Source organism: Saccopteryx leptura, chromosome 11 (assembly GCF_036850995.1).
Source record: "Saccopteryx leptura isolate mSacLep1 chromosome 11, mSacLep1_pri_phased_curated, whole genome shotgun sequence".
In the NCBI taxonomy this organism is placed as follows: Eukaryota; Metazoa; Chordata; class Mammalia; order Chiroptera; family Emballonuridae; genus Saccopteryx; species Saccopteryx leptura.
In genome coordinates, this window is record NC_089513.1 from 51,693,364 (window position 1) to 51,708,791 (window position 15,428).

Sequence of the window (15,428 nt, forward strand, 5' to 3'; positions counted from 1 at the left end):
CTGCATCTGGCTCGCAGATAAATCTTTAATAAAAAAAAATAACAACATTAAAAATATAAAACATTCTCATGTATTACAATCCATTCATTTCCTACTGCTCATGTTCATGGTTGCAGGTGGCTGGAGCCAATCACAGCTGTCCTCTGGGACAACACCAAATTTTTATTGGATAATGCGTAATGTACACGGGTTGTTGTATGGCTCTCATGGAATTACATTATAAAATATGTAGCATTAATGGTGGTTCTCTCAGCCAAAAAGGTTCCCGACACCTGATCAAGACATTTCACAATGATTAAATGATTACCTTCCACACAAGAATTTCTGGTACCTGGAAACTCTTTCTCCTGTTAATGATATTTTGATATATATGTCTTTAGTAAACTCTCTAATTATATTGATTTACAGGAGTTTTAAAACAATAAATTTCCTTAAATTCTTTATAGAAGTAGACAAGGGAAAAGTTATAATGTTTTAGGTATTATGCATAAATATTATGTATTACGCTCATATAATGTCCAAATCCATCACAATTATACCTTTTAAATTAGTTTGAAGTTCAATTAACTTTAAAATAAAGTGATTTTTAACTGTGTCAACACAATAAATTAAAAATTTTAAAAATGTATAATATAATAAAGTGATTTTCAAACTTAAACTAATAAAAATTAATTTGGCCTGGGTATCAGATATTAAAGAAAATTAATAAAAATACAGAAAGCTTTTTGAAAACACTTCATAAATATTCATATTATTTGTCTCTAATATTTGCATGATATGGACATAATATTACAAGCTCTATCTACGATGCACAGGAGTATAACACAGAAAACCAGGGGCTCTTGTCTCCCCTTCCTTCTTATTCTGAAATGCTGTTACAGGGTGGGTGGGGAAGGTGGGAATTTGGCAAAGCTAGGGAGGCACTGTTGTAGGTAGCAATCCTGCTTCTAGGGCTATTCTGACACAGTCTTATTCAGAGATAACCCAGAAAGCCACACTTCTCTCCCCTGCTCGCACGGTGTCCTGAAAGATGGAAGATGAGTAGAGTGGTCTCCAAGCACAGCAGACAAGAACAGAGCCCAAGGACAAGGAGTGTCACCCACAGTTCTCTGCCACTGCTCACTCTCTGCACAGCTGCAGCCACATCCTGGCTATGTCGGGAAGGATTTAAGGTAACTGAGATAAACATATCTTTATCAAGTTCTGTCACTCTTCTGTACCCTGGTTATGATAAAATAATCATGATCAACCTTTTTAAAGACTTGTTGTCTACCCCATACCACAATGTGGTCACTAGATGCATGGCTTTTTCCCTCATGCCCCTACCCCTTTGAGCTCTCTAGTTTATTTAGAATATGGACCTTGACTGTCATTGCCACCCCCCTTCCAGGGATATAGTGGATTTTATGGTGGGATTTTTAAGGGCATCCCTTATCAGCAATCCCTCTTCTACCTCAGCCACATCTCACCACATCACTTCCATACAGGCCTTCTGTCTAGGTCCACATGGAGTGATACCCTGGGCATGAGAAACCCTGGGCCTGAGATACCTTAAGGGGATATGTCACATGCTTATTTTGAAATCTGGCCATGTTTTTTAAATTAGTTTAAAGTTCAATTAACTTTAAACTTTTTTTTTTCTTTTTTTTTTCATTTTTCCGAAGCTGGAAATGGGGAGGCAGTCAGACAGACTCCTGCATGCGCCCGACCGGGATCCACCGGCATGCCCACCAGGGGACGATGTTCTGCCCCATCTGGGATGTCGCTCTGTTGCATCCAGAGCCATTCTAGCGCCTGAGGCAGAGGTCACAGAGCCATCCCCAGCGCCGGGGCCATCTTTGCTCCAATGGAGCCTCGGCTGTGGGAGGGGAAGAGAGAGACAGAGAGGAAGGAGAGGGGGAGGGGTGGAGAAGCAGATGGGCGCTTCTCCTGTGTGCCCTGGCCGGGAATCGAACCCGGGACTCCTGCACGCCAGGTCGACGCTCTACCGCTGAGCCAACCCGCCAGGGCAACTTTAAACTTTTTAACTGTTAAAAGAGTGTAGGAGATAAAGATAAATCTATATGCTTTTCTGTTTCATACATATGGTCATAGTCACATTATTGACCTCAGATTCCCTGCTTCTCTGCTCTAACCTGTTGGGACACCTACTCAGTACTTGTTGTACCTCTGTTACTGACATTTTCACCTGCTCATTCAATTTGTCATCTGGTACCATCTCTTCTAAATGATATGGTCTGCTCGCTCAGCTAGACTTACTACCACGTTTGTTCTGCCCTAATAACATCTGACAGACCATGACAAATCAGAACATGACATAGAAAAGAACAGAAACACAGTAATTGTTTTAAAGTATTGAAATATAATTTAAAAATTAGAGTACTATAATTTTTAAGGTCTCATGGTATGGAGTTACCTCAATCTTTTACCAATATTTACCCCATGTAGTTTCCTTTATACTCTAACAGTAAAGGAGTATATTTCTTGCTCTATTTTCTGCTCCTGAGGTTTGGAATAAAAGATTGAAGGTAAAATATGTTTTCCAGGACATAGAAGTCACTATTTATGACTAATTCTTCCACTGAATTCACTGATATTTAAAAAGTCTGAAAGTTAACAAGCTCCCCAAAGTGAGTTGCATACTTCTGATTAACTCATAATTTGGTTTTTACTTAAGTATCTCTCCTGTTTCCCTTCAAAATCTCAAGTACAAATACAGGATAAATGAGAAAGGCAAAGATGTGAAGAATAATTAGAACTTGATCCTCAAATTGATGAAACAAGGCCCTGGCCGGTTGGCTCAGCGGTAGAGCGTCGGCCTGGCGTGCGGGGGACCCGGGTTCGATTCCCGGCCAGGGCACACAGGAGAAGAGCCCATCTGCTTCTCCACCCCACCCCCTCCTTCCTTTCTGTCTCTCTCTTCCCCTCCCGCAGCCAAGGCTCCATTGGAGCAAAGATGGCCCGGGCACTGGGGGTGGCTCCTTGGCCTCTGCCCCAGGCGCTAGAGTGGCTCTGGTCTCGGCAGAGCGAAGCCCCGGAGGGGCAGAGCATCGCCCCCTGGTGGGCAGAGCGTCGCCCCTGGTGGGCATGCCGGGTAGATCCCGGTGGGTGCATGTGGGAGTCTGACTGTCTCTCCCCATTAACAGCTTCAGAAAAAAAAAAAGATAAAACACAAACTTTAACAGGTGTTACAGTTGGAAACATAAAGAACAGTGACTAATATATGTAAAAAACAAACAAACCCAAAAGTGTCTTCTCAACAGGAATATTTCTCTGCTTATGAGGTGACACTAAAGAAGGAAAGAGTTAAAAAGAAAGACATCTTATAGCATCCAGACATAGCTAATATCTCAAATACTACCCAGAATTCTTTTTATTTCAGACACCATCAAAACAATAACATTTTTCTTATGGTTTCATCTTTCTTCATTAGAAGGAAAATTCAGTGTATTTCTACTGCTTGACACAGTGTAATTCACAAAGCTTGTAGAGAATAAGAATTAAGATTTGAAATGTTGAACTATAAAACTGCACTGTATGAAAGACGGTAGGAAAATGAAAGTTGTAAGATGATATTAAAATTAAAGCCCAATTCAAATGCAGAAGAAATATAATAAAATAATGTATTAAGCCAATTCTCAATGCAAGTCTTCACTTAACAATGTAGAATTGCTTTCCATGTCAGAGAGAGCAGGTAAGGGGCAGTGTCAGGAGAAGACACTTGCAAAGGCTTTCCGGGGGAAAATACTGGAGTTCCAAGAAAACTGTTAAGAGTCACGCCTCTTTATATTTCAAAAATGTTATTTTCAATTTGTAAGTTCATTAAGACTAGGCATCTTAAACTACCATCTTTCAATAAGAAAATATTCAGTGTGTTTACCTTCCTAAATAAGTACATTACACTAAAGATGATATTATAATAAAGATATAAATATTTAGATCTTGAAGTGTTTTATATTTATTATTATTAAATAAAATATTTTATGGGAGTTCTAATTAAAACAATGCAGAATTTTTCAACTCAAGGCCTAAAATTTCCTTTTAAATTCTTCATTTCTTGTTTTACTAATAGTTGCCTCTGTCATAAAAATGGAAAAAGTTAAAAATGCATAATTTCTAGAACAGGAAAGAATGGTAATAGTATATTTAAATTTTTTTTCTTATTTATTGACTTCAGAGAGAGAGGGGAAGAAGGAAGAGAGAGAAAGAAGATAGATCTGTTCCTGTATGTGCCTGACCAGGGATCAAACTAGCAACCTCTGTACTTCAAAATGATGCTCTAACCAACCAAGCTATTTGGTCAGGACAGAGGTAGGGGATACTATCTTATATTATATAACCCATAATGCCTTTTTTGTTTATATTTTTCTAAATATGATGATTATTTTAAATTATTTTCTTTTGTATATTCAAAATTAAACATTCAATTTAACATTTTAAAAAGGTATTTAATTATGCCACATGACAAGTGCTAAGACTGTGAGGACTAAAATGACTGAGTCCAGTTTGAGTATTAAAACATATAAAACTAGTACATGAGACAAGTTCTACTGTAGCTGAATTAACAACCAAGAAGGAAGATCCCAGGAGGAGACATGAATTTTACCACTCATAGGCAGTTATTAAGGAATATAATGGAAAGGTAAAAACATTTCTACTGGGTCTGAGGTTTTGATAGAAATTAACAGGAATACAGGTAGAAAAAGATATTCTTGAAAAAGCTCAAATTTATTTCGGTTCACTTAGTATGCAGCATTTCAAGGGACAGAATTAAAGTGAAAATGAGGAAATATTGGTAAGAAATGAGACTGATTATGTATGTCCTTAAATCCCCATTTGGTTTACATACTTTAGAAAGTAGCCATTGAAAGGTCTGAAAATAATCTTTGAACGTTAAAAACAGGATTCTACAACACTTAGAGGAATTTTCAACACCTCCCACTTGACTTACATCTTTTGTTCTTGAATTCTGGGGCCAATCTACCCACCCCTGTCAGGTGTCAGCCCCTGGCACTAACCCAGGGAGCTCTCCTCACTTGTCTATCTCCTCTCTCTTCTTTCAATTTGTGGTAAAAAATTTCATTTTCAAGTGTTAATTATATTTCAGAAGAATCACTTTTAAAAATATGAGAGCAGAATAGAAGGTATTGGGGGCATTTCTTCCCCATAAACACCGCACACTTTGAAAGGAGGCAGTTCTGAGAAAGACAGAGTGAGATATTGTAAATTGCTCCCATTTCCACTGTTTGTTCCTCCCACAGTTTTACAGCTGATTGCGTCATTTTAGCTGGGAGCTAAGGAAACTGACCATAACAACTCCAAATATGGAAGATGTCAATTTGATGAGCTCTGTTTTTCTTGCTACACGCATTCAAGCCAAATGGCTTAATTAAACTTATTTTTTACAGGTCTGCTTGAGTTAAACATATTTATTTTTTTTATCAAAGCTCAATTGATGATATATTCTGTTTTGGTCTCCGGAGATCTCATTTTCCTCTTCTCTGAACATACCCTCACAGTATATTCTGATAGTTTTCTTAGCCAAAGCAGTAGCAAAACTGAGTCGGAGGCAAATAAACAAAGCCAACTGATGTGGGGCTGCATAATCATCGTGCCTAAGCTTCCCCCACTCTCTTATCAGCACAATCAAAAATTCTGATTTTAATTCATTCTTGCCCTCATTTATAATGATCTAAAGTTGCCTTTTCCAAACTTTAAAAAAATGAGTGGAAAACCCTAATTACATTTTATACTCATACCTGGACACATAAATAATGCTACAGGGGGGAAAAATCCTTATAAGTTTGAAAAAGAAAACTAATTCATGATTCTCAGATGCTGTTTAAAGAAAGTGAAAAATTACCAGAAACCACTGCTCTCCTTGTGTCTATTATGCAGTGTGAAATTTAATTAAGTCTTTCTGTGTGCTAACTTTAAAATAACCTTTATAACAATTTTTAATTCCTAGACTAAAGAATAGAAAAGTAGATATTTTTGAATAAATAGCACTAGATATAATTGGGGAGAAAAGGTTATTAATTTTGTCATCATTCATAAAAACATTTTAAGAAGCAATGTCATCAATGCCTTTTTCTCATCTCTTAGTTTAAGGACTAGTTTAATACAAAAATAAAAACATCATTTTCAATATGCAAAATCAAGACTCATCAATATTGTCTGTATTCATATTCTCAACAAATTTATAACTATATATGACTAGTAGTGATATAAAATGAGTTAGCAGAAATAATTTGCACAAAGTCTGAGTTAGTCATAAGAAAAATTACATAATTATAAGTCTTATGATATATTATCATCTTGATCATTTTACCAGTTAGGGGGCTTTTGCACATGGTTGAAATCACTCAGTCATTGACAAGAAGAAAAAACTAGTGCAAAATACTCAGCAGCTCCAAGATTGGGGATGCAGACAATTTGTCATTGACCTCTATGGTGAAAAACAGCAGAGCTGCTTTTTACAGAACTTGAGGATTTATCTCTAGCAACTTCCAACTAAAAGTAGCTCTTACCCCCACAGATGATATTTACTTTAAAATCAAAGATTAAAGATATTAATAATTTCCAAACTTGATTGTATCCATAGAGACAACAAAGATAGCTTTTGAGCACTCCAAGGAAAGCCAAACCAGATAAATAGGTTATCTGGGAAAACAATAAACCAATCCATTCAAATAATGAAAATTTGGAAACTTATAAGAATGTACTATGCCTGACCGTTGGTGGTGCAGTAGAATGTCAGCCTGGGAAGCTCAGGTTCCAGGTTTGAAAGCCTGAGGTTAACAGCTGGAATGCTGGCTCATCTGGTTTGAGTGAGGAGGGCTCACCAGCTTGAGCCCAAAGAATGCTCGTTTGAAGCCCAAGGTCACTGGTGTGAGCCCAAGGTCACTGGTGTGAGCCCAAAGTCACTGGCTTGAACCCAAGGTCACTGGCTTGAGCAAGGGGTCACAGGCTCAGTTGGAGCCCCCTGGTCAAGGCACATATGAGAAGCAATCAATGAACAACTAAAGGGTTGCTACTATGAGTTGATGCTTTCCATCTCTCTCCTTTCCTGTCTCTCTCTCATGGGTATGCATGTGAGCGCGCACACACACACACACACAAAGAAACAATCTCTATTTTACCACTAACAACATTCCTTGATTCTGGGTATGATGTAATAAAATGAGATAGTAACAGGAAATTCAGTGTACATATTATTTCTTAAATTTTATTTTATTATTTTAATTGAATTTATTAGGAAACATTGGTTAAGAAATATAGGTTTCAGGTGTGCAATTTCGTAATACATCATCTCTATATTGTATTGTGTATTCACTGTTCACCATCTGAAGTCTCAGTGTGCACTCAAACAATTTTTCATGAATATTTTCTTTATGCATGAAGACTAATGTTGTTTTAGACAACTCTGCCCAATATTTTTCTCTCTACAAAGTTTTAAGTAATCAAGAGCTTTTAATTCTAAAATTTTAATTTAATCTAGAGATCAGATCCAGTAATAGAATTAGAAATTACTCAAGAATGTAAACATTTCATTGTGTTTATTTCTCTGTAAAAGATCAAGCATTTATATAAAATGCACTTCATTAAAATATAAGCTGCATATAATACAATTCACCATTGCACATGTACAACCTAATATTTGTTAAATATATGCCCTTGTACAAGCGCCATTTAAATCAGAATATAGAATATATTTTTGTACTCCAGAAAGTTCCCTTGTGCCCTTTGGTAGTCAATATTTTCACATGCAGCCCTATGTTCATTGCAGCATTGTTCACAGTGGCCAGGACATGGAAACAACCAAAAAGCCCATCAATAGATGACTGGATAAAGAAGATGTGGCACATATACACTATGGAATACTACTCAGCCATAAGAAACGATGACATCGGATCATTTACAGCAAAATGGTGGGATCTTGATAACATTATACGAAGTGAAATAAGTAAATCAGAAAAAACCAGGAACTGCATTATTTCATACGTAGGTGGGACATAAAAGTGAAACTAAGAGACATTGATAAGAGTGTGGTGGTTACGGGGGGAGGGGGGAGAGGAAGAGGGAAAGGGGGAGGGGGAGGGGCACAAAGAAAACTAGATAGAAGGTGACAGAGGACAATCTGACTTTGGGTGATGGGTATGCAACATAAGTGAATGACAAGATAACCTGGAGTTATCTTTGAATATATGTATCCTGATTTATTGATGTCGCCCCATTAAAAATAAAATTATTAAAAAAAAATATTCTCACCTACTCTCAGCTCCTGAAAACCCGTTTTACATTCTGTCGTTGTGGTTTTGCCTTTTCCAGAATTTCACATCAATGGAGTCCTACAGTATTCAATGTCTTCTGTTTGGCTTCTTTCACTTTATAAAACAATTTTGAGATGTATCCATGTTGTGTGAATTAATAATCTGTTCTTAAAAGCATGGTATTGTATCTATATTCCAGAACATGTTTATCTATGCACCAGTTGATGGACAGTTGGGGATATATCTAGTTTTTGACTATTATAAATAAAGCTGCTGAGAACATCTGAACACAAAGCATTGTATAATAAACTTTGTTCATTTCTCTTGGAGAGATTCCTAGTGCTAAGGTTGTTGGCCACACAGGAAGTGTTTGCTTTACTTGAACTGTAAAACTGTTTTCCAAAGAAGTTCTGCCATTGTATACTTCCACCAGTAATGTATGATATTTCCAGTTGCTCTTCATCCCTACCAGCATTTGTTATTGTGAACCTTTTTTTATAGTAATATGCTTTTTTTTTAAAGATTTTAGAAAGGGGAGAGAGAGAGAAAGAAAGGGAAGGAGCAGGAAGCATCAACTCCCATATGTGCCCTGACCAGGCAAGCCCAGGGTTTCAAACCGGGGATCTCAGCATTCCAGGTTGATGCTTTATCTACTATGCCAACACAGGTCAGGCCTATTGTGAACCTTTTTGTCTGTGTGATTCGCATTTGAATTTCTCTAAATACTAATGATATTGAGTATCTATTCATGATATTATTTGCCATTCCTATATCTTCAATGATGTTATTTAAAGTGATGACATTTTTTAAAATGAGGTTGCTTGTCTTATTAAGTTCTAAGAGTTCTTATAGATACTAGATACTGTTTAAATTTTTTTATTGTCTGTTCTACAAATATGTTCTCCCAGTCTGTGGCTTGTCATTAAGTTTTCTAAGTAGTGTGTTGTGAAAAGCAATATATTTTAATTTTTGAAAGTCCAATTTATCAATTTTTTTATTTTATGACTTATGCTTTTTTCCTCAAATTCATAAGAATATAAGAATATTCTTTTTTATTTTCTCTACATGCAGTAGATTACAGGCCTATCTACAGGTCTATAAGCCAGATTAAATTAATTTTTGTGTAGGATATGAGGTAATTTTTTTTCCCCGTGTGGATATCCAATTGTTCCAGCATCATTAGTTGAAAAACACATACACACAAAAAAAATTGCCTGACCTGTGGTGGCGCAGTGGATAAAGCGTCGACCTGGAAATGCTGAGGTTGCCGGTTCGAAACCTTGGGCTTGCCTGGTCAAGGCACATATGGGAGTTGAAGCTTCCAGCTCCTCCCCCCTTTTCTCTCTCTGTCTCTCCTCTCTGTCTCTCCCTCTCCTCTCTAAAATGAATAATAAAAATTAAAAAAAATAAAATAAAACAGCATTTCTATATCGAATCACATTGTCTCCTTTGTCAAAAGTCAATTCATTATATTCATAAACTTTTTTCTCCATTTAACTATAGAAATATTCTTACTTGGACACCATATTGTTTTGATTAATGTAATATTTTATGGTAAGTTTATCGTAAAGACTTGAAATCAAGTACTGTTAAATTCAAACTGTTTTCTATTTTAAAATTGTCTTGACTCTCCCATCCTCATTTTTTAAAATCTCATGTACATTAAGAATCAAATAGTCAATCTACTAAGATATTTTATGGAAGGTCCTGGCCAATTGGCTCAATGGTAGAGCATTGGCCTAGAGGTGAATGTCCCGTGTTCAATTCTAGTCAGGGCACACAGAAGTGACCATCACTCTGCCCCTCCCATAGCCATGGCTCAATTGGTTCAAGTGCATCAGCCCTGGGAGCTGAGGATAGCTCCGAGGAGCATCTACCTCAGGTGCTAAAAGTAGCTCGGTTGCAAGCACGGTTCCAGATGGGCAGAGCATCAGCCCCTGATGGGGGTTGCCAAGTGAATCCTGGTCAGGGAGCATACGTGTGTCTATTCTCTATTTCTCCTCCTCTCACTTGGAAAAAGAAGAGAAAAAAAAGTTATTTTATGGGATTTTCAGATAGTTACACTGAAACTATGGATTACTTCGAATGTAATAAAATCTTAACAATACTGAGTTTTCTCATCTATGAACAGGGGATATTTCTAGATATATTTAGTTATTTTTAAACTTCTCAGTTACATTTTGTAGTTTTTGGCCTTCAAATTCTGAATATATTATGTTAAATTTATTCCAAAGTATTTAATATGTATTACATTCCATTGCTGTTTAAATTTAAATTTTCCTTTTTGGCAACAGTTTGGCCACCAGAACACAGGTGTTATGAAAACCACCACTAAATCAAAGCCATAATAAGAAGGAAAAGACTCACATCAACATCATTGTCAGTGGACATGTAGATTTTGCAAAGTCTATCACTACTGGCCATTTGATCTACATATGTGGTGGAATTGATGAAAAAAAAAAACATTGAAAGATTTGAGATGGAGGCTGCTGAGATTGGAAAGGGCTCTTTGAAATATGCCCGAGTCTTGGATAAACTGAAAGCTGAACATGTGTGTGTATCACCATTGGTGTCTCTCTGTGAAAATTTAAGGCCAACAAGCGTTATGTGACTGTCATTAATGGCCGAGGACACAAATACTTTATCAAAAACATGATTACAGGCACACCTCAGGCTGACTACGCTGTCCTGATTGTTGCTGCTGGTGTTGGTGAATTTGAAGTGGGTAGCTCCAAGATTGGGCAATCCCACGAGCATGCCCTTCTGGCTTACACACTGGGTGTGAAACAACTGATTGTTATTGTTAACAAAATGGATTCCACTGAGCCGCCCTACAGCCAGAAGAAATATGAGGAAATGGTTAAGGAAGTCAGCACCTACATCAAAAAACTTGGATAGAATGCTGATACAGCAGCATTTGTGCCAATTTCTGGTTGGAATGGCATCAACACACTGGAGCAAAGCACTAACATGCCTTGGTTCAAAGGATGGAAAGTCACCTGTACAGATGGTAGTTAGTGGGACCATACTGCGTGAAGCTCTAGACTGCATCCTGCTACCAAGTAGTCCAACTGATAAGCCCTTGCATCTGCACCCCCCCACACACCCCGGATGTCTATAAAATGGGTGGTATTGGTACTCTACCTATGGGCTGAGTGGAGACCGGTGTTCTCAAACCTGACATGTGGTCCCCTTTGTTCCAGTCGATGTTGAAACTGAAATAAATCTTACTGAAACACACCATGAAGCTTTGAGGGAAGCTCTTCCTAGAGACAGTGCAGGCTTCAGTGTCAAGAACATGTCTGTCAAAGATGTCCATCAGGGCAGCGTGGCTGGTGACTGCAAAGATGACCAAATAGAAGCAGCTGGCTTCACAGCTCATATGATTATCCTGAACCATCCAGGCCAAGTCAGTGCTGGTTGTGCTCCCAATGTTGGATTGTCACATAACTCACATAGCTTGCAAATTTGTAGAGCTGAAGGGGAAGACTGATTGTTGTTCTGGGAGAAAAGCTGGAAGATGGCCCAAAGTTTTTGAAATCTGGTTATGCTGCCATTATTGATATGGCTTCTGCGGGATGAGAGTTTCTCTGACTATCCTCCTCTTGGCCATTTTGCTGTTTGTGACATGAGACAGACTGTTGCTGTGGGTGTCATCAAAGCAGTGGACAAGAAGGCAGCTGGCACTGACAAAGTCATTAATTCTTCCCAGAAAGCTCAGAAGGATAAATGAATATTATTCTTAATACATGCCACCCTACTATTAATCAGTGCTGGAAGAATAGTCTCAGAACTGTTTCTCAATTGGCCATTGAAGTTTAATAGTAAAAGACTGGTTACTGATTGCAAAGCATCATAAACTTTCAGTAGGAAAAGAACATGTTTTGTGGATCATTTGTTTTTTTGTGTGCATGGCAGTTCTTAAGTTATTTATTTTACAAATTGGTACTTGTTAATGGGAACAACTTGACCAAACATCTGTCACAGAATTTTGAGACCCATTTAAACAAAGTTAAATAAGAAAAAAAAAATTACTTATAGTTAGCATACAGAAATACAAGAAACAGATTTTTGCATTTATTGCAAATTTGCTGAACTCATTTATTTATTGGTCCTAAAGCTTTTTGTGGACTGTCTGATATGTTTTCTACACAGACTATCAACTCATTTCTCATTAAGACAGCTTTACTTCATTTTCAATTTGTATGCCTTTTATTTCTTTTTCTTGCTTTATTATGCTGCAAAGGGCCCCAAGTAAAATGCTGAATAAGAGCAATTTGAGTAGACAACTATGCCTTGCTTCTAATGTTAGGGAGATAGTATTATTTTTTGCCATTGAATCTGATGTTAACTACAAGCTTTCTGGAGATGTATGTCCTTTATTAGGCTGAGGGTTTCCTGTATTTGGTGAGAGCATTTGTTTTGGATTTTGTGGAATACTTTATTGTATTTACTAAGAAAATCATATGAGTTATATTTTTAAATTTGTTAATATGACCAATTATATTGACTTCTGAATATTGAATTACACCTTGCATTCTTGGACTGAAACTCATTTGGCCATCCTGTATTATTTTTTGTATATGTTGCTAGATTGTATTTACTAAAATATTGTTAAGGATTTTTAGAGATATCATTCTGTAGTTTCCTTTTCTATTAATGTCTGTCTGGTAGTGATAGTAGGATAAAGTTGATCTCAGAAAATGAGGTTAGATGTTACATTGTTTTCTACTTCCTGGAAGTGTTCTCATAATAGTGGAAATATTTATTTCCTGTAATGTCTAGTAGAAATCATCAATGAATCCATCCGAGTTGGGAGCTTTCTTTATAGGAAGATTTTTAACAATAGATTCAAGTCCTTAATAGATAATGGGTTTTTTCCTTATTGATCAATTTTTCTTGAAAGAGGTTTGATATGTTTATGTTTTTTCAAGGATATATTTTTTATTTCAGTTTTCAAATTTATTAGCTTAAAGATACTCATAGTATACATTTACCATCATTTTACGTCTGTAGAATCTGTAGGATAACAAACCTATTTGTTTTTTCTAATATTATTGTTTCTTCTCCATTTTTTGAACAATTTGGCTAAAGATTTCCCAATTTTATTAACCTTTTCAAAGAAGTGCCTTTTAGTTGTTTTTTTTTTTTTTTCTGTTTCCATTTTATCGAGTAGATTGATGATTATTTCTTTCCTTCTGCTTGCTTAGCATTTAATTTTCTCATCTTGTGATGGCCACTTGTGTAGTAGCTTGACCATCAATTTGATACTAAATTTCTAATATAAGCATTTATTACAAAAAAATCCCTCTAAATAATGCTTAGCTGCACCATGTTACCACTTTGAGCTGCAGTGATTTCATTTGCAGTCAGTTCAAAGTATTTTCTAATTTTCCTTGTGATTTCTTCTTTGAAATGTGAATTATTTATAAGTGTCTTGTATAATCTCCAAATATTTGCCAAATGTCCAGATATCCTTCTGTTACTGAGAGTTTAATTCCTTTGTCTTCAGAAGTCATACTTTGGCTTGATTTTAATCCTCTTTAACCTGTTGAGACTTGTTTTATGGCAAAGCACATGGTCTTGCCTGGTGATTGTTCTGGGTTGTATATTCTCTTTTGTTGTATGAAATATTCAAGTGTGTCATACAAAATGACAGTTTTGCTCAACTCTTCTATGTCATTACTGATTTCCCAAAACTGCTTAATCAGTTAGTGAGGGTGGACTGGTCTAATTCTCCTGTCAGTTTTAGAAAATTTTGCATCTTGTGATGTGAAGCTCTGTTATTCAGCGCAGACATATTTAGGATTATTACATCTTCTTGATAAACTGGGCTCTTTATCATTATGAAATGACTCTATTTTTCTCTAATAATATTTTGTGCTATACTTTACTTGTTTGACATTGATAAAGTCATTCTAGTTTATTATTATTTTTTTGATTAGTGCTTGTCTGGCATACCAATTTCCCACTTTTCACTTTTAATGTGTCACTTAAATGTTTCACAGGATTGTGTATTTTCTACCCTTCCACCAATCCATTCACCCATCCCACCCATAGACTTATTGCATGTCAGTAAATGGAACACTGTAGATTCACTTGCTCAGGAAAGAAACTTGGGGAATATCTTGATTCCTCTTGTATGTGTCAAACACATCCTAATGGTCCTTCAGAAAATATCACAAATTCTACTATTTTCCCCCTATACTCAGCACAAACCTAAAAGTGGTCAAAATCATTACTACACTACAGCTCCTGACTTGTCTCTTAGCTTCTACTCCTGTCCATCTTTATTCCACCTCCTGTACAGTAGCAAGGGTGATCTTAACCTTTATTACATTATTAACCATCTTCTAAACCTGTAGTCTCTCCCACTGCATCTAGAACGAAATCCCAAAATGACCTAGAAGGCTCTGCACGATTGGCATCCTAACTCTGTCTCCAAATTCCTGTAAATGTCCAAGATTTGGTTCCACTGGGTGGTTTTGTTTCTTGATTCTATTAAAGTTCTTTTCTGTTTAGGACCTCAGCTGTTTTCTCTGACTGTAATAAATCCACATCAGCCTTTCCACTGTTACCATTTAAACTAAAACCTCATGCATACAAAAGAAAAAGCTAGCTCTCCATTAATTTATCTTTTAACAAATATTTGATCAATGCATACTAGATGCCAGACTCTGCACTCTATGCTGAAAATAGAATGGTAAGTCTAATGATGTTTGATCTTTGCTTTCAAGGAGCTTACAATTCAATTAAGACAACAGACATCATTCAATAAAAGTGAAAATATTTATTGAAAAAAGTCCCATAAGGAAATTGAGCATAGCTCTATGAGAACCTATAATAAACTGAAATAGACTGAAGTTGTATATAGGCGTTCTTGCGGATAGAAGGGTTCTTTGACCATGCTCTGAAGGGGGAGTAAGAATCCAATACCATATTGTGACTTCAGTGGAGACAAAAAGCATATTAATTGCAATTTTAGTTCATATGCTATTAACAAGATACATTATTATAATTTTGATTAGATACATCATGATTAATAATTAATGGCAACAACTCTCAATTTGGCACAATCTTGTCATATATCTACAAGAAAAATTATGGGTTTATTATTTCAAATTTAGAAGAATGATATTTTGTGTACTGTGAAAT

At 36.4% G+C, this 15,428-nt stretch overlaps 1 protein-coding gene and 1 pseudogene across 4 annotated transcripts in view; one reads left to right on the plus strand and one right to left on the minus strand.

Moving 5' to 3' along the window:
* The window catches only part of DLGAP1 (DLG associated protein 1), a 978,693-nt gene that overhangs the window by 810,227 nt on the left and 153,038 nt on the right, over positions 1–15,428 (minus strand). The window lies entirely within an intron of this gene.
* On the plus strand, positions 10,926–12,006 carry LOC136383321 (elongation factor 1-alpha 1 pseudogene; annotated as a pseudogene).